Below are 27,500 nucleotides of genomic sequence, written 5' to 3'. Positions count from 1 at the left end.
CTGTAGTTATACTATAGGTACTGTGTCTGTCCCCCGGCCCAGACCCATTTTTATAAGTCATCCAAACGGCGTGAATCATCAGAATCTGATTAGAATCAAAACTACGAATACGATTTTGCTACAAGATCGGAGGATTCACTGCGGACTTTTGAACATTAGGTCCTTAGCATCCAAGTCTGTTTTAGTGAATGATCTGATATCAGATCAGCACATTGATTTACTTTTTTTGACTGAAACCTGGCTGTGTCGAGATGAATATGTTAGTTTGAATGAATCCACTCCTCCCAGTCATTTTAATACTCATATACCTCGAGACACCGGACGAGGTGGTGGAGTAGCAGCTATTTTTAATTCCAGTCTTTTAGTTAACCCTCGACCAAAGCTGAATTTTTCTTCTTTTGAAAGCCTTGTTCTTAGTCTTCCACATCCAGTCTCAAGAACCTTTCAGCCAGTTCTAGTTGCTGTAGTTTACCGCCCTCCTGGCCCATATTCTGAGTTTTTATCTGAGTTTGCAGAATTTTTATCAGACTTAGTCCTTAGCAGTGATAGAATAATTGTTGTAGGTGACTTCAATATCCATGTGGATGTTGAAAATGATAGCCTGAGCACAGCTTTCATGTCACTATTAGACTCTATTGGTTTCACCCAGGGTGTAAACGAACCTACTCATCATTTTAACCACACCCTGGATCTTGTTTTAGCTTATGGAATTGAAATCCATAACCTTACAGTTTTCCTAGAAAATCCTCTGCTATCAGACCATTTTTTTATTACATTTGATTTTGTCCTACTAGAATTACCTCTGCCTGGAAGAGGTGTGCTTTCTAGAAGTTTGTCGGATAGTGCTGTGGCTAGATTTAAGGAAGCTATTTCAGCTGTTTTTGATTCAGTACCGTGTTTCAACCCAGTTGGAAACTCTTACGATAGCTTTAGTCCCTCTCAGCTAGATCAGTTTGTTGATAGTGCAGTGGATTCACTGAGAGTTACTCTGGATTCGATTGCTCCCCTGAAACAGAAGGTTGTCAAGCGGCGGAGAGTGGCTCCATGGTTTAACTCAGAAACCCGTACTCTGAAACAATCATCACGGAATTTTGAAAGAATATGGCGTTCGACCAAAACGGTAGAATCTCGTTTTTTCTGGCAGGATAGTCATAGAAGATATATGAAGGCTCTACGTCACGCCCGAGCTGCCTACTACTCCTCTCTAATCGAGGAAAACAAAGGCAATCCTAGATACCTTTTCAGCACTGTAGCCAGGCTGACAGAGAGTCATGGCTCCATTGAGCCTTGTATTCCTCTAGCCCTCAGCAGTAATGATTTCCTTAGCTTTTTCAACAACAAAGTTCTAGACATCAGAGACAAAATTGGTAACCTCCTGCCCTTACCTGGTGCAGATACGTCTGATACGGCAGAGACAGTTCCTGGACCAGATATTAGTCTCGACTGTTTTTCTCCAATCGACCTTTCAGAGCTACATTCCATTTTTTCTGCATCGAAACCGTCAACCTGTATTTTGGACCCAATCCCAACCAAGCTGTTTAAGGAAGTCTTTCCCTTAGTTAGCAACTCCATATTAGATATGATCAATATGTCTTTACTGGCAGGCTATGTACCACAGACATTTAAAGTAGCGGTAATCAAACCTCTACTTAAAAAGCCTACTCTGGACTCAGGAACTCTGGCTAACTACAGACCTATATCCAACCTTCCTTTTATCTCGAAGATCCTGGAGAAGGTGGTAGCTAAACAGCTGTGTGACTTTCTCCATGACAACAGTTTATTTGAAGAGTTCCAGTCAGGATTTAGAGTCCACCATAGCACTGAGACTGCACTAGTTAGAGTTACAAACGATCTACTTCTAGCCTCAGACAGGGGACTTCTGTCTGTGCTCGTCTTGTTAGATCTTAGTGCTGCTTTTGACACCATTGACCATCGGATCCTGTTGTACAGACTGGAGCATTTGCTTGGAATTACAGGGACTGCTTTAAGTTGGTTTGAATCCTACTTATCAGACCGATCTCAGTTTGTACATGTTAATGATGAGTCCTCTATGCACACTAAAGTTTGCCATGGAGTCCCACAAGGTTCAGTGCTTGGACCAATTCTTTTTACATTATATATGCTTCCTCTGGGAAATATTATGAGGAAACACTCCATACAGTTTCATTGTTATGCAGATGATACTCAGCTTTATGTATCAATGAAGCCCGATGGTACCAGTCAGTTATGTCAGCTAGAAACATGCCTTAAGGACGTTAGGACCTGGATGACCAGAAATTTTTTGCTACTTAACTCAGACAAGACTGAAGTTATTGTGCTAGGCCCTAAGAACCTCAGAGAGACTTTTTCTAGTGATGTGACTGTCCTTAATGACATCAGCCTGGCATCTAGCACCACTGTTAGGAATCTAGGAGTTATTTTTGATCAAGATATGTCTTTTAGCTCTCACATCAGTCAAGTTTCAAGAACAGCCTACTTTCACCTTCGTAATATATCCAAGATCAGGAATATCCTGTCGCAAAGTGATGCAGAAAAACTAGTTCATGCATTTGTTACCTCCAGACTGGATTATTGTAACTCTCTTTTGTCAGGGTGCTCTGGCAAATCTCTAAAGACTCTTCAACGGGTCCAGAATGCTGCAGCTCGTGTACTGACCAGAACCAGGAAATGGGACCACATTACTCCTGTCCTGGCTTCTCTGCACTGGCTCCCTATACAGTCTAGAATAGAATTCAAGATCCTTCTTCTCACCTACAAAGCTCTAAATGGCCAGGCACCATCTTATCTTAAGGAGCTACTAGTGCCGTACTGTCCCTTGAGAGCGTTGCGGTCCCGGAGTGCAGGCCTGCTGGTGGTACCTACAGTCTCCAAGTGTACTATGGGGGGTAAAGCCTTCAGTTATCGGGCTCCTCTCCTCTGGAACCGCCTTCCAGCCGGGGTCCGGGAGGCAGACACAGTCTGTATTTTTAAGATTAGACTTAAAACTTTCCTTTTTGATAAATCTTATAGTTAGGGCTGGTGCTGGTGTAGACCAGCTCTTAGTTATGCTGCTATAGGCTTAGACTACCGGGGGAACTGGCACCTTGAGCTCCTCTCTCTCTCTCTCTCTGTCTCTCTCTCTCTGCATATACAGTACATCATATTACTGCATGTATCTATCTATAAATCTCAGTCACTAACCACCTACTTTCCTGGGAGCTCTTGAGCTCCCCTAGGCTCCTCAAGATCATCGGTTGACGGCTTGCCAGAACAACCCCCACCCCACCACTACCCCCTCCCCACCGGATCGTGGGTTGGCGGCCTGCCAGAACAACCCCCCACACCCCCTCCCCTCCCCACCGGATTGCTGATGGATGGTCTACCTCCCCCCACCCCCTTGCTCTCTATCCCTCTTCCTGCATCTTATCCCATCTCTCCCCCTATCCCTTTCCAAGCCCGGCGCAGTCTAGGCCTGTGAAGACTGTTTCGTCATGAGCCGGGGATCCGGCCGAAGATTTCTGCCTTTTAATAAGGCAGTTTTTTCTTACCACTGTAACTTTTGCTGCTTTGCTAAAGTGCTCATGATGGATAGGCCGGATCTTTGTAACATAGCAATAAGTAAGGTCCTTTACCTGCTTTTTGTAACATAACAATGAGTAAGGTCTTTTACCTGCTCTTTTGTAATGTTAACAGACAATGAGTAAGGTATTTTACCTGCTTCTTGTAAAGTGTCTCGAGATAACACTTGTTATGAGTTGACGCTATACAAATAAAAGTTGATTGATTGATTGATTGATGTCTCGATATGATAAAATAAAAACATATGATCAAAAAAATGAAAAAGCTTACAGCACCTGGTATTCCCAGGCGGTCTCCCATCCAAGTACTAACCAGGCCCGACCCTGCTTAGCTTCCAAGATCGGACGAGATCAGGCGTGTTCAGGGTGGTATGGCCGTAAGCCATTATTGTGTGCAGACAGGGGCCTTTTAAAGATGTCATGCCCTTGATTCTGGCTGAATTTTTGGACATGTGAATATGTCTCTATATGATAAAAAAAAACATGATAAAAAAAATGAAAAAGCTTACAGCACCTGGTATTCCCAGGCGGTCTCCCATCCAAGTACTAACCAGGCCCGACCCTGCTTAGCTTCTGAGATCGAACGAGATCGGGCGTGTTCAGGGTGGTATGGCCGTAAGCCATTATTGTCTGCAGACAGGGGCCTTTTAAAGATGTCATGCCCTTGATTCTGGCTGAATTTTTGGACGTGTGAATATGTCTCTATATGATAAAAAAAAAACATATGATCAAAAAAATGAAAAAACTCACAGCACCTGGTATTCCCAGGCGGTCTCCCATCCAAGTACTAACCAGGCCCTACCCTGCTTAGCCTCCGAGATCGGACGAGATCAGGCGTGTTCAGGGTGGTATGGCCGTAAGCCATTATTGTGTGCAGACAGGGGCCTTTTAAAGATGTCATGCCCTTGATTCTGGCTGAATTTTTGGACATGTGAATATGTCTCTATATGATAAAAAAAAACATATGATCAAAAAAAATGAAAAAGCTTACAGCACCTGGTATTCCCAGGCGGTCTCCCATCCAAGTACTAACCAGGCCCGACCCTGCTTAGCTTCCGAGATCAGACGAGATCGGGCGTGTTCAGGGTGGTATGGCCGTAAGCCATTATTGTATTCAGAAAGGGGCCTTTTAAAGATGTCATGCCCTTGATTCTGGCTGAATTTTTGGACATGTGAATATGTCTCTATATGATAAAAAAAAAACATATGATCAAAAAAATGAAAAAACTTACAGCACCTGGTATTCCCAGGCGGTCTACCATCCAGGTACTAACCAGGCGCTACCCTGCTTAGCTTCCGAGATCGGACGAGATCAGGCGTGTTCAGGGTGGTATGGCCGTAAGCCATTATTGTGTGCAGAGAGGGGCCTTTTAAAGATGTCATGCCCTTGATTCTGGCTGAATTTTTGGACATGTGAATATGTCTCTATATGATCAAAAAAACATATGATCAAAAAAAATGAAAAAGCTTACAGCACCTGGTATTCCCAGGCGGTCTCCCATCCAAGTACTAACCAGGCCCGACCCTGCTTAGCTTCCGAGATCGGACGAGATCGGGCGTGTTCAGGGTGGTATGGCCGTAAGCCATTATTGTGTGCAGAAAGGGGCCTTTTAAAGATGTCATGCCCTTGATTCTGGCTGAATTTTTGGACATGTGAATATGTCTCTATATGATAAAAAAAAAAATATGATCAAACAAAATGAAAAAGCTTACAGCACCTGGTATTCCCAGGCGGTCTCCCATCCAAGTACTAACCAGGCCCGACCCTCCTTAGCTTCTGAGATCGGGCGTGTTCAGGGTGGTATGGCCGTAAGCCATTATTGTGTGCAGAAAGGGGCCTTTTAAAGATGTCATGCCCTTTATTCTGGCTGAATTTTTGGACATGTGAATATGTCTCTATATGATAAAAAAAAACATATGATCAAAAAAATGAAAAAGCTTACAGCACCTGGTATTCCCAGGCGGTCTCCCATCCAAGTACTAACCAGGCCCGACCCTGCTTAGCTTCCGAGATCAGACGAGATCGGGCGTGTTCAGGGTGGTATGGCCGTAAGCCATTATTGTATTCAGAAAGGGGCCTTTTAAAGATGTCATGCCCTTGATTCTGGCTGAATTTTTGGACATGTGAATATGTCTCTATATGATAAAAAAAAAACATATGATCAAAAAAATGAAAAAACTTACAGCACCTGGTATTCCCAGGCGGTCTACCATCCAGGTACTAACCAGGCGCTACCCTGCTTAGCTTCCGAGATCGGACGAGATCAGGCGTGTTCAGGGTGGTATGGCCGTAAGCCATTATTGTGTGCAGAGAGGGGCCTTTTAAAGATGTCATGCCCTTGATTCTGGCTGAATTTTTGGACATGTGAATATGTCTCTATATGATCAAAAAAACATATGATCAAAAAAAATGAAAAAGCTTACAGCACCTGGTATTCCCAGGCGGTCTCCCATCCAAGTACTAACCAGGCCCGACCCTGCTTAGCTTCCGAGATCGGACGAGATCGGGCGTGTTCAGGGTGGTATGGCCGTAAGCCATTATTGTGTGCAGAAAGGGGCCTTTTAAAGATGTCATGCCCTTGATTCTGGCTGAATTTTTGGACATGTGAATATGTCTCTATATGATAAAAAAAAAAATATGATCAAACAAAATGAAAAAGCTTACAGCACCTGGTATTCCCAGGCGGTCTCCCATCCAAGTACTAACCAGGCCCGACCCTCCTTAGCTTCTGAGATCGGGCGTGTTCAGGGTGGTATGGCCGTAAGCCATTATTGTGTGCAGAAAGGGGCCTTTTAAAGATGTCATGCCCTTTATTCTGGCTGAATTTTTGGACATGTGAATATGTCTCTATATGATAAAAAAAAACATATGATCAAAAAAATGAAAAAGCTTACAGCACCTGGTATTCCCAGGCGGTCTCCCATCTAAGTACTAACCAGGCCCGACCCTGCATAGCTTCCGAGATCGGACGAGATCGGGCGTGTTCAGGGTGGTATGGCTGTAAGCCATTATTGTCTGCAGACAGGGGCCTTTTAAAGATGTCATGCCCTTGATTCTGGCTGAATTTTTGGACATGTGAATATGTCTCTCTATGATAAAAAAAAAACATATGATCAAAAAAAATGAAAAAGCTTACAGCACCTGGTATTCCCAGGCGGTCTCCCATCCAAGTACTAACCAGGCCCGACCCTGCTTAGCTTCCGAGATCGGACGAGAGCGGGCGTGTTTTTTTTTTTTTTTTATCTTTTATTATCAAAATTACAAAAACATTTATAATTCTTTCACATCATTTACAACAAATGCTATTACAATACATACACCCTCTAAATTAAACCTCCCCTCTGACGCAAACGGCACCCTAAAAACAATAAAAACATAGCATCAGAAAAAAAACTCAAACCACCCCTGATACCCCCAACTCATGACAACTCTTCTGAGTCCCTCCCCCAAAGCAAACACCCCTCTGAAAACAAACCACAAAAACATACAAAAACCCCACAGTATTCTCAAAAAACCACTTGAGAAAAAAAAAAAACCACCAAATCAAATCACCCATTTTCCCCATGACCAAAAAAGAAGCCCTCGTACCAAAAAAACAAAAACAAAATAATTTAGACATCCCACATAATTCCCTCCTCATTTACTCTACACACATTCGCACCTTACACAAACATTCTCACAAACTCACTCTCATTCGCTATGTACAACAATTTAAGATGTGCTTTCCATTCATTCACAAACATTCTCCACACATTCATTTTCTTACTTTCATACAGTGCATAATTCCTTCTGTTAAAAACCGCTTTTCTTGCAAAAGCCAAAATTATATTCATTACATTGTGATTTTTTTGTTTTGTTCCCACCCCCAACAACACCGACAATTCCCACCCCCTTTCATTCCAACACTCATTCTTACTGCATTTCCCCAACATTTCTCTTATTTTTCCCCAAAAATAAACCAATTCCCCACACGTAACAAACAAATGTATTAAATCCTCATCCGTACTTTCACATACACAACACTTTCTTTCATACCTCTCCTTATGGATCTGATGCAGGACGATGCAGGTGAAGATCCTCCTGTGCCTCAGTTTGAAATCTAGGTCAAATATTGCATGTGGTGTATGCGGAATGTTAATGTTCTTCCATATCATGTTGCTTGTTATGTCCGGGTATGTGTCTGTCCATTTTACTTCGGATGTGGGTTTCTGTATTCTATGTGTGATTGCGCACCTATACCAAATTTTTGTAGTGACATCTGTAATGTTGTGTTTCTTCTCCCCTAGGCACAGGGAGATCCCCCCCACATCGTCCTGCATCACTCCCTCCTTCTCTTTGATTAATTTTTCCCATTCGCTCGACAAAGACAATTTTACATTTGCAAACACTCTCTCAATCACATCCTTTCTGCACACACACCCTTTATTTTTTAAACCCCTCACCACCATTTGTAAATCAAAATCCCCCCCACAGTTCAGTAAATCCCTTATTCTAATATATCCCGCTTTCGACATAGCTTCACACTTAATTACCCTCTCCCCATTTTTAAAATACGGGCTCGAGAGGAAGGGCAGTCGTAGCACTGACCCTCTCGTTCCGCACTCTGGTACAGTCCAGGATGAAACCTGATACCACGCACTGAGTACTTCCTGGAAAAACCGTGGCAAGTGTTTAAATGAATCCGGGTTATTGATCTGGTACAGGTTGTCCTCGTTGTAGAGTCCAAAACTGCACAGATATTGTTTGAAGTGGTTTTTCCAAACTACGTTCCGGTTCTGGTCCATAAATTTGCCTATCAATTTGACTCTTAGTGCTACTTTTTTTGTAAGTAAATCAATCAAAGCTAGCCCCCCCTGATCTTTAGCCCCTATTATTGTTTTGTGAGCTATACTCGCTGCTTTGTTTTTCCAAATAAAGTCCCTAATGGTCTTTGAAATCTCCTTAAAGGCCCAGTCCGGAAGCGTACAAGTACTCAGCGCATGATTCACTTTGGACAACACGAGAGCATTTGTTACGGCTACCCTTCCTCTCAACAATAGACCCCTCGCTTTCCACAAATTCAATGTTTTTTTAATTTTACCCACCACCTCTTTCCATGTTACATCATCACATTCATTCTCATTTTTCCCCATATTCACTCCCAACACTTTTCTTCTCTCACACACCGTTTTAAATCCCCACTTATTAACTAGATTGGATTCCTTACCTAGTAACATAATTTCTGACTTATTTTCATTTACTTTTGCCCCAGATGCTCTTTCATAAGTTTGTACATGTTTTAATATCAATTCTATATCCTCCTCTCCTTTTACCATTATATTCACGTCATCTGCATACTGTATTATTTTTACGTTTTCCTTACCTATACCTTTTATGTTTACGTCTTCCGATATCAGTGCTGCCAGCGGCTCTGCTACCAAGCTGTACAACAGCGCTGACATCGGACATCCTTGTCTCACTGACCTTGATATTTTAAAAGAATCAGTTAGTTCCCCGTTACATTTTATCTTGCTTTCCGCTCCTGTATACAACATATTTATCCATTCTCTCATTCTCTCCCCGAATCCAAACTTCTCTAACACCTTCCCCATGAACCCGTGATCTACTCTGTCAAAAGCTTTATTTAAATCAATCCCTAGCCATATTCCCCCCTCCCCTTCCATATCCCTGACCGTCTGTTTTATTGAAATGATTGAGTCTGCTATGTCTCTGTTTGGTATACTGTATGATTGTGTTTGTTCTATGATTGTTCCTATTACCTCCCTGATTCTATTGGCTATTGTTTTCGCTATGATTTTGTAGTCTGTGTTGAGTAGGCTGATTGGTCTGTAGTTGTCCAGATTTTTATTGTCCCCCTTGTTTTTGTAAAAAATAGTAACCACCCCTTCCCCTAAACTTTTTGGTATATGTTTCACTTTTTCCATATATTTACTCAATTTGTTCACCAAGGGCACCAGCTGCTCTTTGAAAGCTTGGTAGAATTCCGCAGTTAGGCCATCGCTCCCAGGACTTTTGTTTTTGTTTAACCCCTCTAAAGCACTTCTGATTTCTCCCTCTGTAAACTCACAATCACACCACATTTTATCGTCCTCGCTTAGTTTTTTCTTTAAGGCACCCAAAGCTCTGTTCACACTCACGCTATCACACTCCTGTCTCGAAAACAGGCTTTCATAATAGCCCTTTACTATTTCTAAAATTCCCTTTTTATCTGTCACACTTTTACCTGCTTCATTTAATAATTCGTTTATTTCTGTTCTTTTTTGTTTTTGTTTTTCCAGACCTAAAAAAAAGGCTGTACTCCTCTCCCCCTCATACATATATTGTATTTTACTCCTAATGGCTGCACCCCTACTCTTTTTAAGTTCAATCACTCCCAACTGTTCTTTTAAATGTATGTATTTTTCGACATCTACATTATCTACACTGTCAAGCGATGCTATTTCCTCACTTAGTTGTTTTCTCAAATTCTCTTCCTTTCTATTTTCTCTCCACTTTTTCTCTTTACTATAATTGATACACTTTTTTTTAATTCTGACTTTTACACTATCCCACCACACATTCATATCTTCACTCTCATTCCACTCATATCCCACATCATTCAACAATCTTTCCATACTTTTCACAAACATTCCATCATCCAGCAAGCTTGCATTAAAGCACCATATCCCTCCTTTACGTACATTCGTTTCTTTTCTAAACGTGATTTCTATTCCAGCGTGATCGCTCCACATATTAGTTTTATATTCAACTTCTTTAATCCACCTCACTACCTCGCATGTCACCAAAGCATAATCTATTCTAGATTGTTTTAATCTATTCAGTACAATTTGTCTCCTGGAGAACACCCTCTCCCATGGATGTAGCAATCTCCAAATATCAATGCATTGTTTCGTTATCATTATATCTTTAAGTGTCCCCCTGCTCACATCCCCCTTAAACACATTATTTTTTGACACATCGGTGGGTGTCATCGCCACATTAAAGTCACCGATTATTATACAATTCCTTTCCCACCATTTGCTTATTGCAATGAAGAATGTTTTCCTTTCTTTTTCTCCATTCGGTGCATATATATTTATGATTCTTATATTTTTCATTTCATACACACAGTCTATTACTATTATTCTTCCTTCTTTGTCTCCATAAACCAAATTTACCCCTGTTACCCGACCCGTTTTGACTAAAAGCGCCACTCCTCTCGCCCTCGACGTGCCATTGGAGCAGAAAATATGGCCCACAAAGTCTTTTTTTATGTCTTCCACCAGGGAATCATCCCACCTGGTCTCCTGCAGGCACAAAACGTCATTCTGCAAGGAAAGAATCGCATGTCTTTTTTCTTTGTTCCTTAGTCCATTCACGTTTATCGAAAATAAATTAAAGGCCATTATCATAAAAATAAAAACAAAAAAAATGGATTTACAGGGGTTATTGTCAGTCATTATTTGTCCTTACATTTCAATTTTTTCACCAACTTTTTTCGTTGTCCAAGACTTAGTCTTTTTTGCGCACTCGCCAGTTCACTCACATCCATTTCGCTGTCCGTTTCATTGGGACTGGTGCTTTTACCCGTATTATTTAGCGTGATTTTTCTCCCTCCCGCCTGTCCAACACCACTCTCAGGCATCTCCCTCCCCTCTGTGCTCATGCTTACCCCCGGGTCTTCTGCCACGTCCCTTCCGTCTCCTTTTTTCCCTCTCTCGCTCGTTTTTCGCTGCTTCTGCTGTCCTCCCTCTCCAGCCAGCTCCGGCGTCTCCAGCTCGCACTCTGACGCCCGTTCTCCTCCGCTCTCTCCGCTCTGCTCCATTTCTCCGTCACTGTTCTCGTCTTCTCTGATCTCCTTCCTGCTTGCTCCGATCACCTCCTTCTCCTCCGCCTCCTCCTCGTACACCTCCTCCGCCTCGTCTTCATCCTCGTACACCTCCTCCACCTCGTTCTTGCTTTCCTCTCCGTTCTCACACTCACATTCATTTTCTCTTTTTTTACAGTTTGTGCATTTTGTGCTGTTCGCGCTGCACTCTCGCGCAAAGTGTCCCTGCACCCCACAGTTGTGGCACATAAATTCTGGACACTCTCTCAGGATGTGTCCCGGCTGGATGCACATCCTGCACACTTTTTGTTGTCTATCATGTATTACTCTAAAGTATTCGTTCCCCATCACAGTGTTAAACTTTGTGGAGTAAGGGAGTGACTGTACCTGGTCATTAAATCTGACCCGGACAAACCTCGTTCCGTCAGCTATCATTGTTCCAGGCCACATTCTGCGTTTTATTGGTGATGTCGGTTTCACTCCCCATCCCGTCAGCTTCCAAACTATTTCTTCATCTGTGATATACGCTGGCAGGTTTAAAAAAGACACCACCAGCTCATCATTATTTAGTTCTCTCGCCACGACTCTGGTCTCTCCGATTTTAAATCCATCCAGCAGCCTTTCCTTTCCTTTAATGTTGCTCACCGTCACCTCCAGTTTTTCAGGTCCCAGGGTTCTGCACGCCAGCAGGCCCCCACAGATCATTTTTATGTTGCTCATGACGTGATTTAGAGGAACTTTGTCTCCCACCATTTCAATGTTTAGTGTTAGTTTTCTCTCAAAAGACACTTTTGCTTCCTCTTTTTCTGCTCTCTCGCCACCTCTCCCATTCTCTGCATGCGGAGCAATCAGCCCGCCGCTCCTCTCTCTTCCTCTCTCTCCGTCATCCATTCCGTTCCCTGTTTCATTTGCCGTTTTCATCCGTCCTTTTTGTCCGTCGTTCTTCTCGTTGTCGTTTAATCCATTCCTTTGTTTCAGTGCCATGTTTGTTTGTTCACGTTGTTGTCCGTTCTCTTTTCCTTTTTCCATCTCTCCAGTCCGTGGTCCTGTCATCTTTGTGATCCGTCCGTGTGAGTTTGCTCGCGACATACGAGCAAACATTCACAAAAAAAATAAATTCTTCACAAAATTGTGGAAAAAAAACAGGAAAAAAAGGTGAAAAGAAAAACGATCCCCCTAACAGTCAGTGACTGCTGGGGGACATTCACTCACAATCTGAGGTATTTAAATAAATCCAAAGCGCATCCAAAAAACAAACAAATTAGTCCAGCTGTCCTGCTCAGTACTGACACGTCAGCTCTCCTTCAGCACCACACAAACTCTGACAGCAAAAGGGGCGTGTTCAGGGTGGTATGGCCGTAAGCCATTATTGTATGCAGAAAGGGGCCTTTTAAAGATGTCATGCCCTTGATTCTGGCTGAACTTTTGGACATGTGAATATGTCTCTCTATGATAAAAAAAAACATATGATCAAAAAAATGAAAAAGCTTACAGCACCTGGTATTCCTAGGCGGTCTCCCATCCAAGTATTAACCAGGCCCGACCCTGCTTTGCTTCTGAGATCGGACGAGTTCAGGGTGGTATGGACGTAAGGCATTATTGTGTGCAGAAAGGGGCCTTTTAAAGATATCATGCCCTTGATTCTGGCTGAATTTTTGGACATGTGAATATGTCTCTATATGATAAAAAAAAAACATATGATCAAAAAAATGAAAAAGCTTACAGCACCTGGTATTCCTAGGCGGTCTCCCATCCAAGTATTAACCAGGCCCGACCCTGCTTTGCTTCTGAGATCGGACGAGTTCAGGGTGGTATGGACGTAAGGCATTATTGTGTGCAGAAAGGGGCCTTTTAAAGATATCATGCCCTTGATTCTGGCTGAATTTTTGGACATGTGAATATGTCTCTATATGATAAAAAAAAAACATATGATCAAAAAAATGAAAAAGCTTACAGCACCTGGTATTCCCAGGCGGTCTCCCATCCAAGTACTAAACAGGCCCGACCCTGCTTAGCTTCCGAGATCGGACGAGATCGGGCGTGTTCAGGGTGGTATGGCTGTAAGGCCTTTCTGTGTGCAGAAAGGTGCCTTTTAAAGATGTCATGCCCTTGATTCTGGCTGAATTTTTGGACATGTGAATATGTCTCTATATGATAAAAAAAAACATATGATCAAAAAAATTAAAAAGCTTACAGCACCTGGTATTCCCAGGCGGTCTCCCATCCAAGTACTAACCAGGTCCCACCCTGCTTAGCTTCCGAGATCGGGCGTGTTCAGGGTGGTATGACCGTAAGCCATTATTGTGTGCAGAAAGGGGCCTTTTAAAGATGTCATGCCCTTGATTCTGGCTGAATTTTTGGACATGTGAATATGTCTCTATATGATAAAAAAAAAACATATGATCAAAAAAATGAAAAAGCTTACAGCACCTGGTATTCCCAGGCGGTCTCCCATCCAAGTACTAACCAGGCCCGACCCTGCTTAGCTTCCGGGATCGGACGAGATCGGGCGTGTTCAGGGTGGTATGGCTGTAAGCCATTACTGTGCGCAGAAAGGGGCCTTTTAAAGATGTCATGCCCTTGATTCTGGCTGAATTTTTGGACATGTGAATATGTCTCTATATGATAAAAAAAAACATATGATCAAAAAAATGAAAAAGCTTACAGCACCTGGTATTCCCAGGCGGTCTCCCATCCAAGTACTAACCAGGCACGAACCCTGCTTAGCTTCCGAGATTGGACGTGTTCAGGGTGGTATGGCTGTAAGCCATTATTGTGTGCAGAAAGGGGCCTTTTAAAGATGTCATGCTCTTGATTCTGGCTGAATTTTTGGACATGTGAATATGTCTCTATATGATAAAAAAAAACATATGATCAAAAAAATGAAAAAGCTTACATCACCTGGTATTCCCAGGCGGTCTCCCATCCAAGTACTAACCAGGCCCGACACTGCTTAGCTTACGAGATCAGACGAGATAGGCCGTGTTCAGGGTGGTATGGCTGTAAGCTGTTATTGTGTGCAGAAAGGGGCCTTTTAAAGATGTCATGCCCTTGATTCTGGCTGAACTTTTGGACATGTGAATATTTCTCTCTATGATAAAAAAAAACATATGATCAAAAAAATGAAAAAGCTTACAGCACCTGTTATTCCTAGGCGGTCTCCCATCCAAGTATTAACCAGGCCCGACCCTGCTTTGCTTCTGAGATCGGACGAGTTCAGGGTGGTATGGACGTAAGGCATTATTGTGTGCAGAAAGGGGCCTTTTAAAGATATCATGCCCTTGATTCTGGCTGAATTTTTGGACAAGTGAATATGTCTCTATATGATAAAAAAAAAACATATGATCAAAAAAATGAAAAAGCTTACAGCACCTGGTATTCCTAGGCGGTCTCCCATCCAAGTATTAACCAGGCCCGACCCTGCTTTGCTTCTGAGATCGGACGAGTTCAGGGTGGTATGGACGTAAGGCATTATTGTGTGCAGAAAGGGGCCTTTTAAAGATATCATGCCCTTGATTCTGGCTGAATTTTTGGACATGTGAATATGTCTCTATATGATAAAAAAAAAACATATGATCAAAAAAATGAAAAAGCTTACAGCACCTGGTATTCCCAGGCGGTCTCCCATCCAAGTACTAACCAGGCCCGACCCTGCTTAGCTTCCAAGATCGGACGAGATCAGGCGTGTTCAGGGTGGTATGGCCGTAAGCCATTATTGTGTGCAGACAGGGGCCTTTTAAAGATGTCATGCCCTTGATTCTGGCTGAATTTTTGGACATGTGAATATGTCTCTATATGATAAAAAAAAACATGATCAAAAAAATGAAAAAGCTTACAGCACCTGGTATTCCCAGGCGGTCTCCCATCCAAGTACTAACCAGGCCCGACCCTGCTTAGCTTCTGAGATCGAACGAGATCGGGCGTGTTCAGGGTGGTATGGCCGTAAGCCATTATTGTCTGCAGACAGGGGCCTTTTAAAGATGTCATGCCCTTAATTCTGGCTGAATTTTTGGACATGTGAATATGTCTCTCTATGATTAAAAAAAAACATATGATCAAAAAAATAAAAAAAGCTTACAGCGTCTGTTATTCCCAGGCGGTCTCCCATCCAAGTACTAACCAGGCCTGACCCTGCTTAGCTTCCAAGATTGGACGAGTTCAGGGTGGTTTGGCCGTAAGCCATTATTGTGTGCAGAAAGGGGCCTTTTAAAGATGTCATGCCCTTGATTCTGGCTGAATTTTTGGACATGTGAATATGTCTCTATATGATAAAAAAAAACATATGATCAAAAAAATGAAAAAGCTTACAGCACCTGGTATTCCCAGGCGGTCTCCCATCCAAGTACTAACCAGGCCCGACCCTGCTTAGCTTCCGAGATCGGATGAGATCGGGCGTGTTCAGGGTGGTATGGCCGTAAGCCATTATTGTATGCAGAAAGGGGCCTTTTAAAGATGTCATGCCCTTGATTCTGGCTAAATTTTTGGACATGTGAATATGTCTCTATATGATAAAAAAAAAACATATGATCAAAAAAATGAAAAAGCTTACAGCGTCTGGTATTCCCAGGCGGTCTCCCATCCAAGTACTAACCAGGCACGACCCTACTTAGTTTCCGAGATCGGACGAGATCGGGCGTGTTAAGGGTGGTATGGCCGTAAGCTGTTATTGTGTGCAGAAAGGGGCCTTTTAAAGATGTCATGCCCTTGATTCTGGCTGAATTTTTGGACATGTGAATATGTCTCTATATGATAAAAAAAAAACATATGATCAAAAAAATGAAAAAGCTTACAGCACCTGGTATTCCCAGGCGGTCTCCCATCCAAGTACTAACCAGGCCCTACCCTGCTTAGCTTCCGAGATCTGACGAGATCAGGCGTGTTCAGGGTGGTATGGCCATAAGCCATTATTGTGTGCAGACAGGGGCCTTTTAAAGATGTCATGCCCTTGATTCTGGCTGAATTTTTGGACATGTGAATATGTCTCTATATGATAAAAAAAAACATATGATCAAAAAAATGAAAACGCTTACAGCACCTGGTATTCCCAGGTGGTCTCCCATCCAAGTACTAACCAGGCCCGACCCTGCTTAGCTTCCGAGATCGGACGAGATCGGGCGTGTTCAGGGTGGTATGGCCGTAAGCCATTATTGTGTGCAGACAGGGGCCTTTTAAAGATGTCATGCCCTTGATTCTGGCTGAATTTGTGGACATGTGAATATGTCTCTCTATGATAAAAAAAACATATGATCAAAAAAATAAAAAAAGCTTACAGAATCTGGTATTCCCAGGCGGTCTCCCATTCAAGTACTAACCAGGCACGACCCTACTTAGTTTCCGAGATCGGACGAGATCGGGCGTGTTAAGTGTGGTATGGCTGTAAGCTGTTATTGTGTGCAGAAAGGGGCCTTTTAAAGATGTCATGCCCTTGATTCTGGCTGAATTTTTGGACATGTGAATATGTCTCTATATGACAAAAAAAAAACATATGATCAAAAAAATGAAAAAGCTTACAGCACCTGGTATTCCCAGGCGGTCTCCCATCCAAGTACTAACCAGGCCCTACCCTGCTTGGCTTCCGAGATCGGACGAGATCAGGCGTGTTCAGGGTGGTATGGCCATAAGCCATTATTGTGTGCAGACAGGGGCCTTTTAAAGATGTCATGCCCTTGATACTGGCTGAATTTTTGGACATGTGAATATGTCTCTATATGATAAAAAAAAACATATGATCAAAAAAATGAAAACGCTTACAGCACCTGGTATTCCCAGGTGGTCTCCCATCCAAGTACTAACCAGGCCCGACCCTGCTTAGCTTCCGAGATCGGACGAGATCGGGCGTGTTCAGGGTGGTATGGCCGTAAGCCATTATTGTGTGCAGACAGGGGCCTTTTAAAGATGTCATGCCCTTGATTCTGGCTGAATTTGTGGACATGTGAATATGTCTCTCTATGATAAAAAAAACATATGATCAAAAAAATAAAAAAAGCTTACAGCATCTGGTATTCCCAGGCGGTCTCCCATCCAAGTACTAACCAGGCCAGACGCTGCTTAGCTTCCGAGATCGGACAAGTTCAGGGTGGTATGTCCTTAAGCCATTATTGTGTGCAGAAAGGGGCCTTTTAAAGATGTCATGCCCTTGATTCTGGCTGAATTTTTGGACATGTGAATATGTCTCTATATGATAAAAAAAAAACATATGATCAAAAAAATGAAAAAACTTACAGCACCTGGTATTCCCAGACGGTCTCCCATCCAAGTACTAACCAGGCCCTACCCTGCTTAGCTTCCGAGATCGGACGAGATCAGGCATGTTCAGGGTGGTATGGCCGTAAGCCATTATTGTGTGCAGACAGGGGCCTTTTAAAGATGTCATGCCCTTGATTCTGGCTGAATTTTTGGACATGTGAATATGTCTCTCTATGATAAAAAAAAACATATGATCAAAAAAATGAAAAAGCTTACAGCACCTGGTATTCCTAGGCGGTCTCCCATCCAAGTATTAACCAGGCCCGACCCTGCTTTGCTTCTGAGATCGGACGAGTTCAGGGTGGTATGGACGTAAGGCATTATTGTGTGCAGAAAGGGGCCTTTTAAAGATATCATGCCCTTGATTCTGGCTGAATTTTTGGACATGTGAATATGTCTCTATATGAAAAAAAAAAAACATATGATCAAAAAAATTAAAAAGCTTACAGCACCTGGTATTCCCAGGCGGTCTCCCATCCAAGTACTAACCAGGCCCGACCCTGCTTAGCTTCTGAGATCGAACAAGATTGGGCGTGTTCAGGGTGGTATGGCCGTAAGCCATTATTGTGTGCAGACAGGGGCCTTTTAAAGATGTCATGCCCTTGATTCTGGCTGAATTTTTGGACATGTGAATATGTCTCTATATGATAAAAAAAAACATGATCAAAAAAATGAAAAAGCTTACATCACCTGGTATTCCCAGGCGGTCTCCCATCCAAGTACTAAACAGGCCTTACCCTGCTTAGCTTCTGAGATCGAACGAGATCGGGCGTGTTCAGAGTGGTATGGCCGTAAGCCATTATTGTCTGCAGACAGGGGCCTTTTAAAGATTTCATGCCCTTGATTCTGGCTGAATTTTTGGACATGTGAATATGTCTCTCTATGATAAAAAAAAAACATATGATCAAAAAAATAAAAAAAGCTTACAGCATCTGGTATTGCCAGGCGTTCTCCCATCCAAGTACTATCCAGGCCCGACCCTGCTTAGCTTCCAAGATCGGACGAGTTCAGGGTGGTTTGGCCGTAAGCCATTATTGTGTGCAGAAAGGGGCCTTTTAAAGATGTCATGCCCTTGATTCTGGTTGAATTTTTGGACATGTGAATATGTCTCTATATGATAAAAAAAAAAATCATTGGATCAAAAAAATGAAACAGCTTACAGCATTTGATATTCCACAGGCGGTCTCCCATCCAACTACTAACGAGGCCCGACCCTGCATAGCTTCCGAGATCGGACGAGATCGGGCGTGTTCAGGGTGGTATGGCCGTAAGCCATTATTGTGTGCAGAAAGGGGCCTTTTAAAGATGTCATGCCCTTGATTCTGGCTGAATTTTTGGACATGTGAATATGTCTCTCTATGATAAAAAAAAAACAAATGATCAAAAAAATGAAACAGCTTACAGCATCTGGTATTCCACAGGCGGTCTCCCATCCAAGTACTAACCAGGCACGACCCTGCTTAGTTTCCGAGATCGGACGAGATCGGACGAGTTCAGGGTGGTATGACCGTAAGCCATTATTGTGTGCAGAAAGGGGCCTTTTAAAGATGTCATGCCCTTGATTCTGGCTGAATTTTTGGACATGTGAATATGTCTCTCTATGATAAAAAAAAAACATATGATCAAAAAAATAAAAAAAGCTTACAGCTTCTGGTATTCCCAGGCGGTCTCCCATCCAAGTACTAACCAGGCCCGACGCTGCTTAGCTTCCAAGATCGGACGAGTTCAGGGCGGTTTGGACGTAAGCCATTATTGTGTGCAGAAAGGAGCCTTTTAAAGATGTCATGCCCTTGATTCTGGCTGAATTTTTGGACATGTGAATATGTCTCTATATGATAAAAAAAAAAACATATGATCAAAAAAATGAAACAGCTTACAGCATTTGGTATTCCACAGGCAGTCTCCCATCCAAGTACTAACGAGACCCGACCCTGCATAGCTTCCGAGATGGGACGAGATCGGGCGTGTTAAGGGTGGTATGGCCGTAAGCCATTATTGTGTGCAGAAAGGGGCCTTTTAAAGATGTCATGCCCTTGATTCTGGCTGAATTTTTGGACATGTGAATATGTCTCTCTATGATAAAAAAAAAAACACATGATCAAAAAAATGAAACAGCTTACAGCATCTGGTATTCCACAGGCGGTCTCCCATCCAAGTACTAACCAGGCACGACACTGCTTAGTTTCCGAGATCGGACGAGATTGGACGAGTTCAGGGTGGTATGACCGTAAGCCATTATTGTGTGCAGAAAGGGGCCTTTTAAAGATGTCATGCCCTTGATTCTGGTTGAATTTTTGGACATGTGAATATGTCTCTATATGATAAAAAAAAATCATATGATCAAAAAAAATTAAAAAGCTTACAGCACCTGGTATTCCCAGGCGGTCTCCCATCCAAGTACTAACCAGGCCCGACCCTGCTTAGCTTCTGAGATCGAACGAGATCCGGCGTGTTCAGGGTGGTATGGCCGTAAGCCATTATTGTGTGCAGACAGGGGCCTTTTAAAGATGTAATGCCCTTGATTCTGGCTGAATTTTTGGACATGTGAATATGTTTCTATATGATAAAAAAAAACATGATCAAAAAAATGAAAAAGCTTACAGCACCTGGTATTCCCAGGCGGTCTCCCATCCAAGTACTAACCAGGCCTTACCCTGCTTAGCTTCTGAGATCGAGCGTGTTCAGAGTGGTATGGCCGTAAGCCATTATTGTCTGCAGACAGGGGCCTTTTAAAGATGTCATGCCCTTGATTCTGGCTGAATTTTTGGACATGTGAATATGTCTCTCTATGATAAAAAAAAAACATATGATCAAAAAAATAAAAAAAGCTTACAGCTTCTGGTATTCCCAGGCGGTCTCCCATCCAAGTACTAACCAGGCCCGACGCTGCTTAGCTTCCAAGATCGGACGAGTTCAGGGTGGTTTGGACGTAAGCCATTATTGTGTGCAGAAAGGAGCCTTTTAAAGATGTCATGCCCTTGATTCTGGCTGAATTTTTGGACATGTGAATATGTCTCTATATGATAAAAAAAAAAACATATGATCAAAAAAATGAAACAGCTTACAGCATTTGGTATTCCACAGGCAGTCTCCCATCCAAGTACTAACGAGACCCGACCCTGCATAGCTTCCGAGATGGGACGAGATCGGGCGTGTTCAGGGTGGTATGGCCGTAAGCCATTATTGTGTGCAGAAAGGGGCCTTTTAAAGATGTCATGCCCTTGATTCTGGCTGAATTTTTGGACATGTGAATATGTCTCTCTATGATAAAAAAAAAAACACATGATCAAAAAAATGAAACAGCTTACAGCATCTGGTATTCCACAGGCGGTCTCCCATCCAAGTACTAACCAGGCACGACACTGCTTAGTTTCCGAGATCGGACGAGATTGGACGAGTTCAGGGTGGTATGACCGTAAGCCATTATTGTGTGCAGTAAGGGGCCTTTTAAAGATGTCATGCCCTTGATTCTGGTTGAATTTTTGGACATGTGAATATGTCTCTATATGATAAAAAAAAATCATATGATCAAAAAAAATTAAAAAGCTTACAGCACCTGGTATTCCCAGGCGGTCTCCCATCCAAGTACTAACCAGGCCCGACCCTGCTTAGCTTCTGAGATCGAACGAGATCCGGCGTGTTCAGGGTGGTATGGCCGTAAGCCATTATTGTGTGCAGACAGGGGCCTTTTAAAGATGTCATGCCCTTGATTCTGGCTGAATTTTTGGACATGTGAATATGTCTCTATATGATAAAAAAAAACATGATCAAAAAAATGAAAAAGCTTACAGCACCTGGTATTCCCAGGCGGTCTCCCATCCAAGTACTAACCAGGCCTTACCCTGCTTAGCTTCTGAGATCGAACGAGATCGGGCGTGTTCAGAGTGGTATGGCCGTAAGCCATTATTGTCTGCAGACAGGGGCCTTTTAAAGATTTCATGCCCTTGATTCTGGCTGAATTTTTGGACATGTGAATATGTCTCTCTATGATAAAAAAAAAACATATGATCAAAAAAATAAAAAAAGCTTACAGCATCTGGTATTCCCAGGCGTTCTCCCATCCAAGTATTATCCAGGCCCGACCCTGCTTAGCTTCCAAGATCGGACGAGTTCAGGGTGGTTTGGCCGTAAGCCATTATTGTGTGCAGAAAGGGGCCTTTTAAAGATGTCATGCCCTTGATTCTGGTTGAATTTTTGGACATGTGAATATGTCTCTATATGATAAAAAAAAAAATCATTGGATCAAAAAAATTAAACAGCTTACAGCATTTGATATTCCACAGGCGGTCTCCCATCCAAGTACTAACGAGGCCCGACCCTGCATAGCTTCCGAGATCGGACGAGATCGGGCGTGTTCAGGGTGGTATGGCCGTAAGCCATTATTGTGTGCAGAAAGGGGCCTTTTAAAGATGTCATGCCCTTGATTCTGGCTGAATTTTTGGACATGTGAATATGTCTCTCGATGATAAAAAAAAAACAAATGATCAAAAAAATGAAACAGCTTACAGCATCTGGTATTCCACAGGCGGTCTCCCATCCAAGTACTAACCAGGCACGACCCTGCTTAGTTTCCGAGATCGGACGAGATCGGACGAGTTCAGGGTGGTATGACCGTAAGCCATTATTGTGTGCAGAAAGGGGCCTTTTAAAGATGTCATGCCCTTGATTCTGGCTGAATTTTTGGACATGTGAATATGTCTCTCTATGATAAAAAAAAAACACATGATCAAAAAAATGAAACAGCTTACAGCACCTGGTATTCCCAGGCGGTCTCCCATCCAAGTACTAACCAGGCCCTACCCTGCTTAGCTTCCGAGATCGGACGACATCAGGCGTGTTCAGGGTGGTATGGCCGTAAGCCATTATTGTATGCAGAAAGGGGCCTTTTAAAGATGTCATGCCCTTGATTCTGGCTGAATTTTTGGACATGTGAATATGTCTCTATATGATAAAAAAAAAAACATATGATCAAAAAAATGAAAAAACTAACAGCACCTGGTATTCCCAGGCTGTCTCCCATCCAAGTACTAACCAGGCCCTACCCTGCTTTGCTTCCGAGATCGGACGAGATCAGGCGTGTTCAGGGTGGTATGGCCGTAAGCCATTATTGTGTGCAGAGAGGGGCCTTTTAAAGATGTCATGCCCTTGATTCTGGCTGAATTTTTGGACATGTGAATATGTCTCTATATGATAAAAAAGACATATGATCAAAAAAAATGAAAGAGCTTACAGCACCTGGTATTCCCAGGCGGTCTCCCATCCAAGTACTAACCAGGCCCGACCCTGCTTAGCTTCCGAGATCGGACGAGATCGGGCTTGTTCAGGGTGGTATGGCCGTAAGCCATTATTGTGTGCAGAAAGGGGCCTTTTAAAGATGTCATGCCCTTGATTCTGGCTGAATTTTTGGACATGTGAATATGTCTCTATATGATAAAAAAAAACATATGATCAAACAAAATGAAAAAGCTTACAGCACCTGGTATTCCCAGGCGGTCTCCCATCCAAGTACTAACCAGGCCCGACCCTGCTTAGCTTCTGAGATCGGATGAGATCGGGCGTGTTCAGGGTGGTATGGCCGTAAGCCATTATTGTGTGCAGAAAGGGGCCATTTAAAGATGTCATGCCCTTGATTCTGGCTAAATTTTTGGACATGTGAATATGTCTCTATATGATAAAAAAAAAACATATGATCAAAAAAATGAAAAAGCTTACAGCGTCTGGTATTCCCAGGCGGTCTCCCATCCAAGTACTAACCAGGCATGACCCTACTTAGTTTCCGAGATCGGACGAGATCGGGCGTGTTAAGGGTGGTATGGCCTTAAGCCCTTATTGTGTGCAGAAAGGGGCCTTTTAAAGATGTCATGCCCTTGATTCTGGCTGAATTTTTGGACATGTGAATATGTCTCTATATGATAAAAAAAAAACATATGATCAAAAAAATTAAAAAGCTTACAGCACCTGGTATTCCCAGGCGGTCTCCCATCCAAGTACTAACCAGGCCCAACCCTGCTTAGCTTCCGAGATCGGACAAGATCAGGCGTGTTCAGGGTGGTATGGCCATAAGCCATTATTGTGTGCAGACAGGGGCCTTTTAAAGATGTCATGCCCTTGATTCTGGCTGAATTTTTGGACATGTGAATATGTCTCTCTATGATAAAAAAAAAACATATGATCAAAAAAATAAAAAAAGCTTACAGCTTCTGGTATTCCCAGGCGGTCTCCCATCCAAGTACTAACCAGGCCCGACGCTGCTTAGCTTCCAAGATCGGACGAGTTCAGGGTGGTTTGGACGTAAGCCATTATTGTGTGCAGAAAGGAGCCTTTTAAAGATGTCATGCCCTTGATTCTGGCTGAATTTTTGGACATGTGAATATGTCTCTATATGATAAAAAAAAAAACATATGATCAAAAAAATGAAACAGCTTACAGCATTTGGTATTCCACAGGCAGTCTCCCATCCAAGTACTAACGAGACCCGACCCTGCATAGCTTCCGAGATGGGACGAGATCGGGCGTGTTCAGGGTGGTATGGCCGTAAGCCATTATTGTGTGCAGAAAGGGGCCTTTTAAAGATGTCATGCCCTTGATTCTGGCTGAATTTTTGGACATGTGAATATGTCTCTCTATGATAAAAAAAAAAACACATGATCAAAAAAATGAAACAGCTTACAGCATCTGGTATTCCACAGGCGGTCTCCCATCCAAGTACTAACCAGGCACGACACTGCTTAGTTTCCGAGATCGGACGAGATTGGACGAGTTCAGGGTGGTATGACCGTAAGCCATTATTGTGTGCAGTAAGGGGCCTTTTAAAGATGTCATGCCCTTGATTCTGGTTGAATTTTTGGACATGTGAATATGTCTCTATATGATAAAAAAAAATCATATGATCAAAAAAAATTAAAAAGCTTACAGCACCTGGTATTCCCAGGCGGTCTCCCATCCAAGTACTAACCAGGCCCGACCCTGCTTAGCTTCTGAGATCGAACGAGATCCGGCGTGTTCAGGGTGGTATGGCCGTAAGCCATTATTGTGTGCAGACAGGGGCCTTTTAAAGATGTCATGCCCTTGATTCTGGCTGAATTTTTGGACATGTGAATATGTCTCTATATGATAAAAAAAAACATGATCAAAAAAATGAAAAAGCTTACAGCACCTGGTATTCCCAGGCGGTCTCCCATCCAAGTACTAACCAGGCCTTACCCTGCTTAGCTTCTGAGATCGAACGAGATCGGGCGTGTTCAGAGTGGTATGGCCGTAAGCCATTATTGTCTGCAGACAGGGGCCTTTTAAAGATTTCATGCCCTTGATTCTGGCTGAATTTTTGGACATGTGAATATGTCTCTCTATGATAAAAAAAAAACATATGATCAAAAAAATAAAAAAAGCTTACAGCATCTGGTATTCCCAGGCGTTCTCCCATCCAAGTATTATCCAGGCCCGACCCTGCTTAGCTTCCAAGATCGGACGAGTTCAGGGTGGTTTGGCCGTAAGCCATTATTGTGTGCAGAAAGGGGCCTTTTAAAGATGTCATGCCCTTGATTCTGGTTGAATTTTTGGACATGTGAATATGTCTCTATATGATAAAAAAAAAAATCATTGGATCAAAAAAATTAAACAGCTTACAGCATTTGATATTCCACAGGCGGTCTCCCATCCAAGTACTAACGAGGCCCGACCCTGCATAGCTTCCGAGATCGGACGAGATCGGGCGTGTTCAGGGTGGTATGGCCGTAAGCCATTATTGTGTGCAGAAAGGGGCCTTTTAAAGATGTCATGCCCTTGATTCTGGCTGAATTTTTGGACATGTGAATATGTCTCTCGATGATAAAAAAAAAACAAATGATCAAAAAAATGAAACAGCTTACAGCATCTGGTATTCCACAGGCGGTCTCCCATCCAAGTACTAACCAGGCACGACCCTGCTTAGTTTCCGAGATCGGACGAGATCGGACGAGTTCAGGGTGGTATGACCGTAAGCCATTATTGTGTGCAGAAAGGGGCCTTTTAAAGATGTCATGCCCTTGATTCTGGCTGAATTTTTGGACATGTGAATATGTCTCTCTATGATAAAAAAAAAACACATGATCAAAAAAATGAAACAGCTTACAGCACCTGGTATTCCCAGGCGGTCTCCCATCCAAGTACTAACCAGGCCCTACCCTGCTTAGCTTCCGAGATCGGACGACATCAGGCGTGTTCAGGGTGGTATGGCCGTAAGCCATTATTGTATGCAGAAAGGGGCCTTTTAAAGATGTCATGCCCTTGATTCTGGCTGAATTTTTGGACATGTGAATATGTCTCTATATGATAAAAAAAAAAACATATGATCAAAAAAATGAAAAAACTAACAGCACCTGGTATTCCCAGGCTGTCTCCCATCCAAGTACTAACCAGGCCCTACCCTGCTTTGCTTCCGAGATCGGACGAGATCAGGCGTGTTCAGGGTGGTATGGCCGTAAGCCATTATTGTGTGCAGAGAGGGGCCTTTTAAAGATGTCATGCCCTTGATTCTGGCTGAATTTTTGGACATGTGAATATGTCTCTATATGATAAAAAAGACATATGATCAAAAAAAATGAAAGAGCTTACAGCACCTGGTATTCCCAGGCGGTCTCCCATCCAAGTACTAACCAGGCCCGACCCTGCTTAGCTTCCGAGATCGGACGAGATCGGGCTTGTTCAGGGTGGTATGGCCGTAAGCCATTATTGTGTGCAGAAAGGGGCCTTTTAAAGATGTCATGCCCTTGATTCTGGCTGAATTTTTGGACATGTGAATATGTCTCTATATGATAAAAAAAAACATATGATCAAACAAAATGAAAAAGCTTACAGCACCTGGTATTCCCAGGCGGTCTCCCATCCAAGTACTAACCAGGCCCGACCCTGCTTAGCTTCTGAGATCGGATGAGATCGGGCGTGTTCAGGGTGGTATGGCCGTAAGCCATTATTGTGTGCAGAAAGGGGCCATTTAAAGATGTCATGCCCTTGATTCTGGCTAAATTTTTGGACATGTGAATATGTCTCTATATGATAAAAAAAAAACATATGATCAAAAAAATGAAAAAGCTTACAGCGTCTGGTATTCCCAGGCGGTCTCCCATCCAAGTACTAACCAGGCATGACCCTACTTAGTTTCCGAGATCGGACGAGATCGGGCGTGTTAAGGGTGGTATGGCCTTAAGCCCTTATTGTGTGCAGAAAGGGGCCTTTTAAAGATGTCATGCCCTTGATTCTGGCTGAATTTTTGGACATGTGAATATGTCTCTATATGATAAAAAAAAAACATATGATCAAAAAAATTAAAAAGCTTACAGCACCTGGTATTCCCAGGCGGTCTCCCATCCAAGTACTAACCAGGCCCAACCCTGCTTAGCTTCCGAGATCGGACAAGATCAGGCGTGTTCAGGGTGGTATGGCCATAAGCCATTATTGTGTGCAGACAGGGGCCTTTTAAAGATGTCATGCCCTTGATTCTGGCTGAATTTTTGGACATGTGAATATGTCTCTATATGATAAAAAAAAACATATGATCAAAAAAATGAAAACGCTTACAGCACCTGGTATTCCCAGGTGGTCTCCCATCCAAGTACTAACCAGGCCCGACCCTGCTTTGCTTCCGAGAACGGACGAGATCGGGCGTGTTCAGGGTGGTATGGCCGTAAGCCATTATTGTGTGCAGACAGGGGCCTTTTAAAGATGACATGCCCTTGATTCTAGCTGAATTTGTGGACATGTGAATATGTCTCTATATGATAAAAAAAAAACATATGATCAAAAAAATGAAAAAGCTTACAGCACCTGGTATTCCCAGGCGGTCTCCCATCCAAGTACTAACCAGGCCCGACCCTGCTTAGCTTCCGAGATCGGACGAGATCAGGCGTGTTCA

The 27,500-nt window shown here is 42.9% G+C and overlaps 39 non-coding genes and 29 pseudogenes across 39 annotated transcripts in view; all 68 read right to left on the bottom strand.

The window, feature by feature from the left end:
• Window positions 1–3,821: 3,821 nt before the first annotated feature.
• Window positions 3,822–3,940, bottom strand: LOC132994789 (5S ribosomal RNA). The gene has a single exon (XR_009676807.1). It is a non-coding gene; the product is annotated as a 5S ribosomal RNA (ribosomal RNA).
• A 119-nt stretch (window positions 3,941–4,059) lies between these two features.
• Window positions 4,060–4,178, bottom strand: LOC132994774 (5S ribosomal RNA). Its single transcript, XR_009676793.1, has one exon. It is a non-coding gene; the product is annotated as a 5S ribosomal RNA (ribosomal RNA).
• A 122-nt stretch (window positions 4,179–4,300) lies between these two features.
• Window positions 4,301–4,419, bottom strand: LOC132994854 (5S ribosomal RNA). The gene has a single exon (XR_009676870.1). It is a non-coding gene; the product is annotated as a 5S ribosomal RNA (ribosomal RNA).
• Window positions 4,420–4,541: 122 nt separating this feature from the next.
• Window positions 4,542–4,660, bottom strand: LOC132994957 (5S ribosomal RNA). Its single transcript, XR_009676968.1, has one exon. It is a non-coding gene; the product is annotated as a 5S ribosomal RNA (ribosomal RNA).
• A 122-nt stretch (window positions 4,661–4,782) lies between these two features.
• Window positions 4,783–4,901, bottom strand: LOC132994907 (5S ribosomal RNA). The gene has a single exon (XR_009676920.1). It is a non-coding gene; the product is annotated as a 5S ribosomal RNA (ribosomal RNA).
• Window positions 4,902–5,022: 121 nt separating this feature from the next.
• On the bottom strand, window positions 5,023–5,141 carry LOC132994795 (5S ribosomal RNA). The gene has a single exon (XR_009676813.1). It is a non-coding gene; the product is annotated as a 5S ribosomal RNA (ribosomal RNA).
• A 122-nt stretch (window positions 5,142–5,263) lies between these two features.
• On the bottom strand, window positions 5,264–5,372 carry LOC132995031 (5S ribosomal RNA; annotated as a pseudogene).
• Window positions 5,373–5,493: 121 nt separating this feature from the next.
• LOC132994946 (5S ribosomal RNA) lies at window positions 5,494–5,612 on the bottom strand. The gene has a single exon (XR_009676958.1). It is a non-coding gene; the product is annotated as a 5S ribosomal RNA (ribosomal RNA).
• Window positions 5,613–5,734: 122 nt separating this feature from the next.
• On the bottom strand, window positions 5,735–5,853 carry LOC132994906 (5S ribosomal RNA). Its single transcript, XR_009676919.1, has one exon. It is a non-coding gene; the product is annotated as a 5S ribosomal RNA (ribosomal RNA).
• Window positions 5,854–5,974: 121 nt separating this feature from the next.
• LOC132994784 (5S ribosomal RNA) lies at window positions 5,975–6,093 on the bottom strand. Its single transcript, XR_009676802.1, has one exon. It is a non-coding gene; the product is annotated as a 5S ribosomal RNA (ribosomal RNA).
• Window positions 6,094–6,215: 122 nt separating this feature from the next.
• Window positions 6,216–6,324, bottom strand: LOC132995030 (5S ribosomal RNA; annotated as a pseudogene).
• Window positions 6,325–6,445: 121 nt separating this feature from the next.
• LOC132994798 (5S ribosomal RNA) lies at window positions 6,446–6,564 on the bottom strand. The gene has a single exon (XR_009676816.1). It is a non-coding gene; the product is annotated as a 5S ribosomal RNA (ribosomal RNA).
• Window positions 6,565–12,850: 6,286 nt separating this feature from the next.
• On the bottom strand, window positions 12,851–12,959 carry LOC132994700 (5S ribosomal RNA; annotated as a pseudogene).
• Window positions 12,960–13,081: 122 nt separating this feature from the next.
• LOC132994699 (5S ribosomal RNA) lies at window positions 13,082–13,190 on the bottom strand (annotated as a pseudogene).
• Window positions 13,191–13,312: 122 nt separating this feature from the next.
• LOC132994801 (5S ribosomal RNA) lies at window positions 13,313–13,431 on the bottom strand. Its single transcript, XR_009676819.1, has one exon. It is a non-coding gene; the product is annotated as a 5S ribosomal RNA (ribosomal RNA).
• Window positions 13,432–13,552: 121 nt separating this feature from the next.
• Window positions 13,553–13,661, bottom strand: LOC132994971 (5S ribosomal RNA; annotated as a pseudogene).
• Window positions 13,662–13,783: 122 nt separating this feature from the next.
• On the bottom strand, window positions 13,784–13,902 carry LOC132994770 (5S ribosomal RNA). The gene has a single exon (XR_009676789.1). It is a non-coding gene; the product is annotated as a 5S ribosomal RNA (ribosomal RNA).
• A 121-nt stretch (window positions 13,903–14,023) lies between these two features.
• LOC132995168 (5S ribosomal RNA) lies at window positions 14,024–14,133 on the bottom strand (annotated as a pseudogene).
• Window positions 14,134–14,254: 121 nt separating this feature from the next.
• On the bottom strand, window positions 14,255–14,373 carry LOC132995024 (5S ribosomal RNA; annotated as a pseudogene).
• Window positions 14,374–14,725: 352 nt separating this feature from the next.
• On the bottom strand, window positions 14,726–14,834 carry LOC132994698 (5S ribosomal RNA; annotated as a pseudogene).
• Window positions 14,835–14,956: 122 nt separating this feature from the next.
• On the bottom strand, window positions 14,957–15,075 carry LOC132994788 (5S ribosomal RNA). The gene has a single exon (XR_009676806.1). It is a non-coding gene; the product is annotated as a 5S ribosomal RNA (ribosomal RNA).
• A 119-nt stretch (window positions 15,076–15,194) lies between these two features.
• LOC132994773 (5S ribosomal RNA) lies at window positions 15,195–15,313 on the bottom strand. The gene has a single exon (XR_009676792.1). It is a non-coding gene; the product is annotated as a 5S ribosomal RNA (ribosomal RNA).
• Window positions 15,314–15,436: 123 nt separating this feature from the next.
• Window positions 15,437–15,545, bottom strand: LOC132994676 (5S ribosomal RNA; annotated as a pseudogene).
• Window positions 15,546–15,666: 121 nt separating this feature from the next.
• Window positions 15,667–15,785, bottom strand: LOC132995172 (5S ribosomal RNA). The gene has a single exon (XR_009676997.1). It is a non-coding gene; the product is annotated as a 5S ribosomal RNA (ribosomal RNA).
• Window positions 15,786–15,907: 122 nt separating this feature from the next.
• LOC132994973 (5S ribosomal RNA) lies at window positions 15,908–16,026 on the bottom strand (annotated as a pseudogene).
• Window positions 16,027–16,148: 122 nt separating this feature from the next.
• LOC132994738 (5S ribosomal RNA) lies at window positions 16,149–16,267 on the bottom strand. Its single transcript, XR_009676759.1, has one exon. It is a non-coding gene; the product is annotated as a 5S ribosomal RNA (ribosomal RNA).
• A 121-nt stretch (window positions 16,268–16,388) lies between these two features.
• On the bottom strand, window positions 16,389–16,507 carry LOC132995015 (5S ribosomal RNA). Its single transcript, XR_009676982.1, has one exon. It is a non-coding gene; the product is annotated as a 5S ribosomal RNA (ribosomal RNA).
• A 121-nt stretch (window positions 16,508–16,628) lies between these two features.
• Window positions 16,629–16,747, bottom strand: LOC132995082 (5S ribosomal RNA; annotated as a pseudogene).
• Window positions 16,748–16,869: 122 nt separating this feature from the next.
• Window positions 16,870–16,988, bottom strand: LOC132994780 (5S ribosomal RNA). Its single transcript, XR_009676799.1, has one exon. It is a non-coding gene; the product is annotated as a 5S ribosomal RNA (ribosomal RNA).
• Window positions 16,989–17,109: 121 nt separating this feature from the next.
• LOC132995003 (5S ribosomal RNA) lies at window positions 17,110–17,228 on the bottom strand. Its single transcript, XR_009676981.1, has one exon. It is a non-coding gene; the product is annotated as a 5S ribosomal RNA (ribosomal RNA).
• A 352-nt stretch (window positions 17,229–17,580) lies between these two features.
• Window positions 17,581–17,699, bottom strand: LOC132994813 (5S ribosomal RNA). The gene has a single exon (XR_009676830.1). It is a non-coding gene; the product is annotated as a 5S ribosomal RNA (ribosomal RNA).
• Window positions 17,700–17,820: 121 nt separating this feature from the next.
• LOC132994697 (5S ribosomal RNA) lies at window positions 17,821–17,929 on the bottom strand (annotated as a pseudogene).
• Window positions 17,930–18,051: 122 nt separating this feature from the next.
• Window positions 18,052–18,170, bottom strand: LOC132994915 (5S ribosomal RNA). Its single transcript, XR_009676927.1, has one exon. It is a non-coding gene; the product is annotated as a 5S ribosomal RNA (ribosomal RNA).
• Window positions 18,171–18,289: 119 nt separating this feature from the next.
• On the bottom strand, window positions 18,290–18,408 carry LOC132994944 (5S ribosomal RNA). The gene has a single exon (XR_009676956.1). It is a non-coding gene; the product is annotated as a 5S ribosomal RNA (ribosomal RNA).
• Window positions 18,409–18,764: 356 nt separating this feature from the next.
• LOC132995138 (5S ribosomal RNA) lies at window positions 18,765–18,884 on the bottom strand (annotated as a pseudogene).
• A 122-nt stretch (window positions 18,885–19,006) lies between these two features.
• On the bottom strand, window positions 19,007–19,126 carry LOC132995059 (5S ribosomal RNA; annotated as a pseudogene).
• Window positions 19,127–19,481: 355 nt separating this feature from the next.
• Window positions 19,482–19,601, bottom strand: LOC132995210 (5S ribosomal RNA; annotated as a pseudogene).
• A 123-nt stretch (window positions 19,602–19,724) lies between these two features.
• On the bottom strand, window positions 19,725–19,844 carry LOC132995206 (5S ribosomal RNA; annotated as a pseudogene).
• A 123-nt stretch (window positions 19,845–19,967) lies between these two features.
• On the bottom strand, window positions 19,968–20,086 carry LOC132994778 (5S ribosomal RNA). The gene has a single exon (XR_009676797.1). It is a non-coding gene; the product is annotated as a 5S ribosomal RNA (ribosomal RNA).
• Window positions 20,087–20,205: 119 nt separating this feature from the next.
• Window positions 20,206–20,314, bottom strand: LOC132995068 (5S ribosomal RNA; annotated as a pseudogene).
• A 355-nt stretch (window positions 20,315–20,669) lies between these two features.
• On the bottom strand, window positions 20,670–20,789 carry LOC132995173 (5S ribosomal RNA; annotated as a pseudogene).
• A 123-nt stretch (window positions 20,790–20,912) lies between these two features.
• Window positions 20,913–21,032, bottom strand: LOC132995205 (5S ribosomal RNA; annotated as a pseudogene).
• Window positions 21,033–21,155: 123 nt separating this feature from the next.
• On the bottom strand, window positions 21,156–21,274 carry LOC132994777 (5S ribosomal RNA). The gene has a single exon (XR_009676796.1). It is a non-coding gene; the product is annotated as a 5S ribosomal RNA (ribosomal RNA).
• Window positions 21,275–21,393: 119 nt separating this feature from the next.
• Window positions 21,394–21,512, bottom strand: LOC132994878 (5S ribosomal RNA). Its single transcript, XR_009676893.1, has one exon. It is a non-coding gene; the product is annotated as a 5S ribosomal RNA (ribosomal RNA).
• A 123-nt stretch (window positions 21,513–21,635) lies between these two features.
• Window positions 21,636–21,744, bottom strand: LOC132994694 (5S ribosomal RNA; annotated as a pseudogene).
• A 124-nt stretch (window positions 21,745–21,868) lies between these two features.
• On the bottom strand, window positions 21,869–21,988 carry LOC132995081 (5S ribosomal RNA; annotated as a pseudogene).
• Window positions 21,989–22,110: 122 nt separating this feature from the next.
• LOC132995058 (5S ribosomal RNA) lies at window positions 22,111–22,230 on the bottom strand (annotated as a pseudogene).
• A 122-nt stretch (window positions 22,231–22,352) lies between these two features.
• LOC132994848 (5S ribosomal RNA) lies at window positions 22,353–22,471 on the bottom strand. The gene has a single exon (XR_009676864.1). It is a non-coding gene; the product is annotated as a 5S ribosomal RNA (ribosomal RNA).
• Window positions 22,472–22,594: 123 nt separating this feature from the next.
• On the bottom strand, window positions 22,595–22,713 carry LOC132994925 (5S ribosomal RNA). Its single transcript, XR_009676937.1, has one exon. It is a non-coding gene; the product is annotated as a 5S ribosomal RNA (ribosomal RNA).
• Window positions 22,714–22,834: 121 nt separating this feature from the next.
• Window positions 22,835–22,953, bottom strand: LOC132994745 (5S ribosomal RNA). Its single transcript, XR_009676766.1, has one exon. It is a non-coding gene; the product is annotated as a 5S ribosomal RNA (ribosomal RNA).
• A 122-nt stretch (window positions 22,954–23,075) lies between these two features.
• On the bottom strand, window positions 23,076–23,194 carry LOC132994725 (5S ribosomal RNA). Its single transcript, XR_009676746.1, has one exon. It is a non-coding gene; the product is annotated as a 5S ribosomal RNA (ribosomal RNA).
• A 122-nt stretch (window positions 23,195–23,316) lies between these two features.
• Window positions 23,317–23,435, bottom strand: LOC132995112 (5S ribosomal RNA; annotated as a pseudogene).
• Window positions 23,436–23,557: 122 nt separating this feature from the next.
• On the bottom strand, window positions 23,558–23,676 carry LOC132994811 (5S ribosomal RNA). Its single transcript, XR_009676829.1, has one exon. It is a non-coding gene; the product is annotated as a 5S ribosomal RNA (ribosomal RNA).
• Window positions 23,677–24,031: 355 nt separating this feature from the next.
• LOC132995171 (5S ribosomal RNA) lies at window positions 24,032–24,151 on the bottom strand (annotated as a pseudogene).
• Window positions 24,152–24,274: 123 nt separating this feature from the next.
• Window positions 24,275–24,394, bottom strand: LOC132995204 (5S ribosomal RNA; annotated as a pseudogene).
• A 123-nt stretch (window positions 24,395–24,517) lies between these two features.
• Window positions 24,518–24,636, bottom strand: LOC132994776 (5S ribosomal RNA). The gene has a single exon (XR_009676795.1). It is a non-coding gene; the product is annotated as a 5S ribosomal RNA (ribosomal RNA).
• Window positions 24,637–24,755: 119 nt separating this feature from the next.
• LOC132994877 (5S ribosomal RNA) lies at window positions 24,756–24,874 on the bottom strand. Its single transcript, XR_009676892.1, has one exon. It is a non-coding gene; the product is annotated as a 5S ribosomal RNA (ribosomal RNA).
• A 123-nt stretch (window positions 24,875–24,997) lies between these two features.
• LOC132994693 (5S ribosomal RNA) lies at window positions 24,998–25,106 on the bottom strand (annotated as a pseudogene).
• A 124-nt stretch (window positions 25,107–25,230) lies between these two features.
• Window positions 25,231–25,350, bottom strand: LOC132995080 (5S ribosomal RNA; annotated as a pseudogene).
• A 122-nt stretch (window positions 25,351–25,472) lies between these two features.
• On the bottom strand, window positions 25,473–25,592 carry LOC132995057 (5S ribosomal RNA; annotated as a pseudogene).
• Window positions 25,593–25,714: 122 nt separating this feature from the next.
• LOC132994847 (5S ribosomal RNA) lies at window positions 25,715–25,833 on the bottom strand. Its single transcript, XR_009676863.1, has one exon. It is a non-coding gene; the product is annotated as a 5S ribosomal RNA (ribosomal RNA).
• A 123-nt stretch (window positions 25,834–25,956) lies between these two features.
• Window positions 25,957–26,075, bottom strand: LOC132994924 (5S ribosomal RNA). The gene has a single exon (XR_009676936.1). It is a non-coding gene; the product is annotated as a 5S ribosomal RNA (ribosomal RNA).
• Window positions 26,076–26,196: 121 nt separating this feature from the next.
• On the bottom strand, window positions 26,197–26,315 carry LOC132994744 (5S ribosomal RNA). Its single transcript, XR_009676765.1, has one exon. It is a non-coding gene; the product is annotated as a 5S ribosomal RNA (ribosomal RNA).
• A 122-nt stretch (window positions 26,316–26,437) lies between these two features.
• Window positions 26,438–26,556, bottom strand: LOC132994724 (5S ribosomal RNA). The gene has a single exon (XR_009676745.1). It is a non-coding gene; the product is annotated as a 5S ribosomal RNA (ribosomal RNA).
• Window positions 26,557–26,678: 122 nt separating this feature from the next.
• Window positions 26,679–26,797, bottom strand: LOC132995111 (5S ribosomal RNA; annotated as a pseudogene).
• A 122-nt stretch (window positions 26,798–26,919) lies between these two features.
• LOC132994810 (5S ribosomal RNA) lies at window positions 26,920–27,038 on the bottom strand. Its single transcript, XR_009676828.1, has one exon. It is a non-coding gene; the product is annotated as a 5S ribosomal RNA (ribosomal RNA).
• A 121-nt stretch (window positions 27,039–27,159) lies between these two features.
• LOC132994817 (5S ribosomal RNA) lies at window positions 27,160–27,278 on the bottom strand. The gene has a single exon (XR_009676834.1). It is a non-coding gene; the product is annotated as a 5S ribosomal RNA (ribosomal RNA).
• A 122-nt stretch (window positions 27,279–27,400) lies between these two features.
• The window catches only part of LOC132994702 (5S ribosomal RNA), a 119-nt gene continuing 19 nt past the window's right edge, over window positions 27,401–27,500 (bottom strand). The window contains exon 1 of the ribosomal RNA XR_009676726.1: window positions 27,401–27,500. This exon is cut by the window's right edge and continues 19 nt beyond it. This is a non-coding gene — a ribosomal RNA (5S ribosomal RNA).

Source organism: Labrus mixtus, chromosome 19 (genome assembly GCF_963584025.1).
Source record: "Labrus mixtus chromosome 19, fLabMix1.1, whole genome shotgun sequence".
NCBI classification, from domain to species: Eukaryota; Metazoa; Chordata; class Actinopteri; order Labriformes; family Labridae; genus Labrus; species Labrus mixtus.
This window is presented reverse-complemented; position numbering and strand designations above follow the sequence as displayed.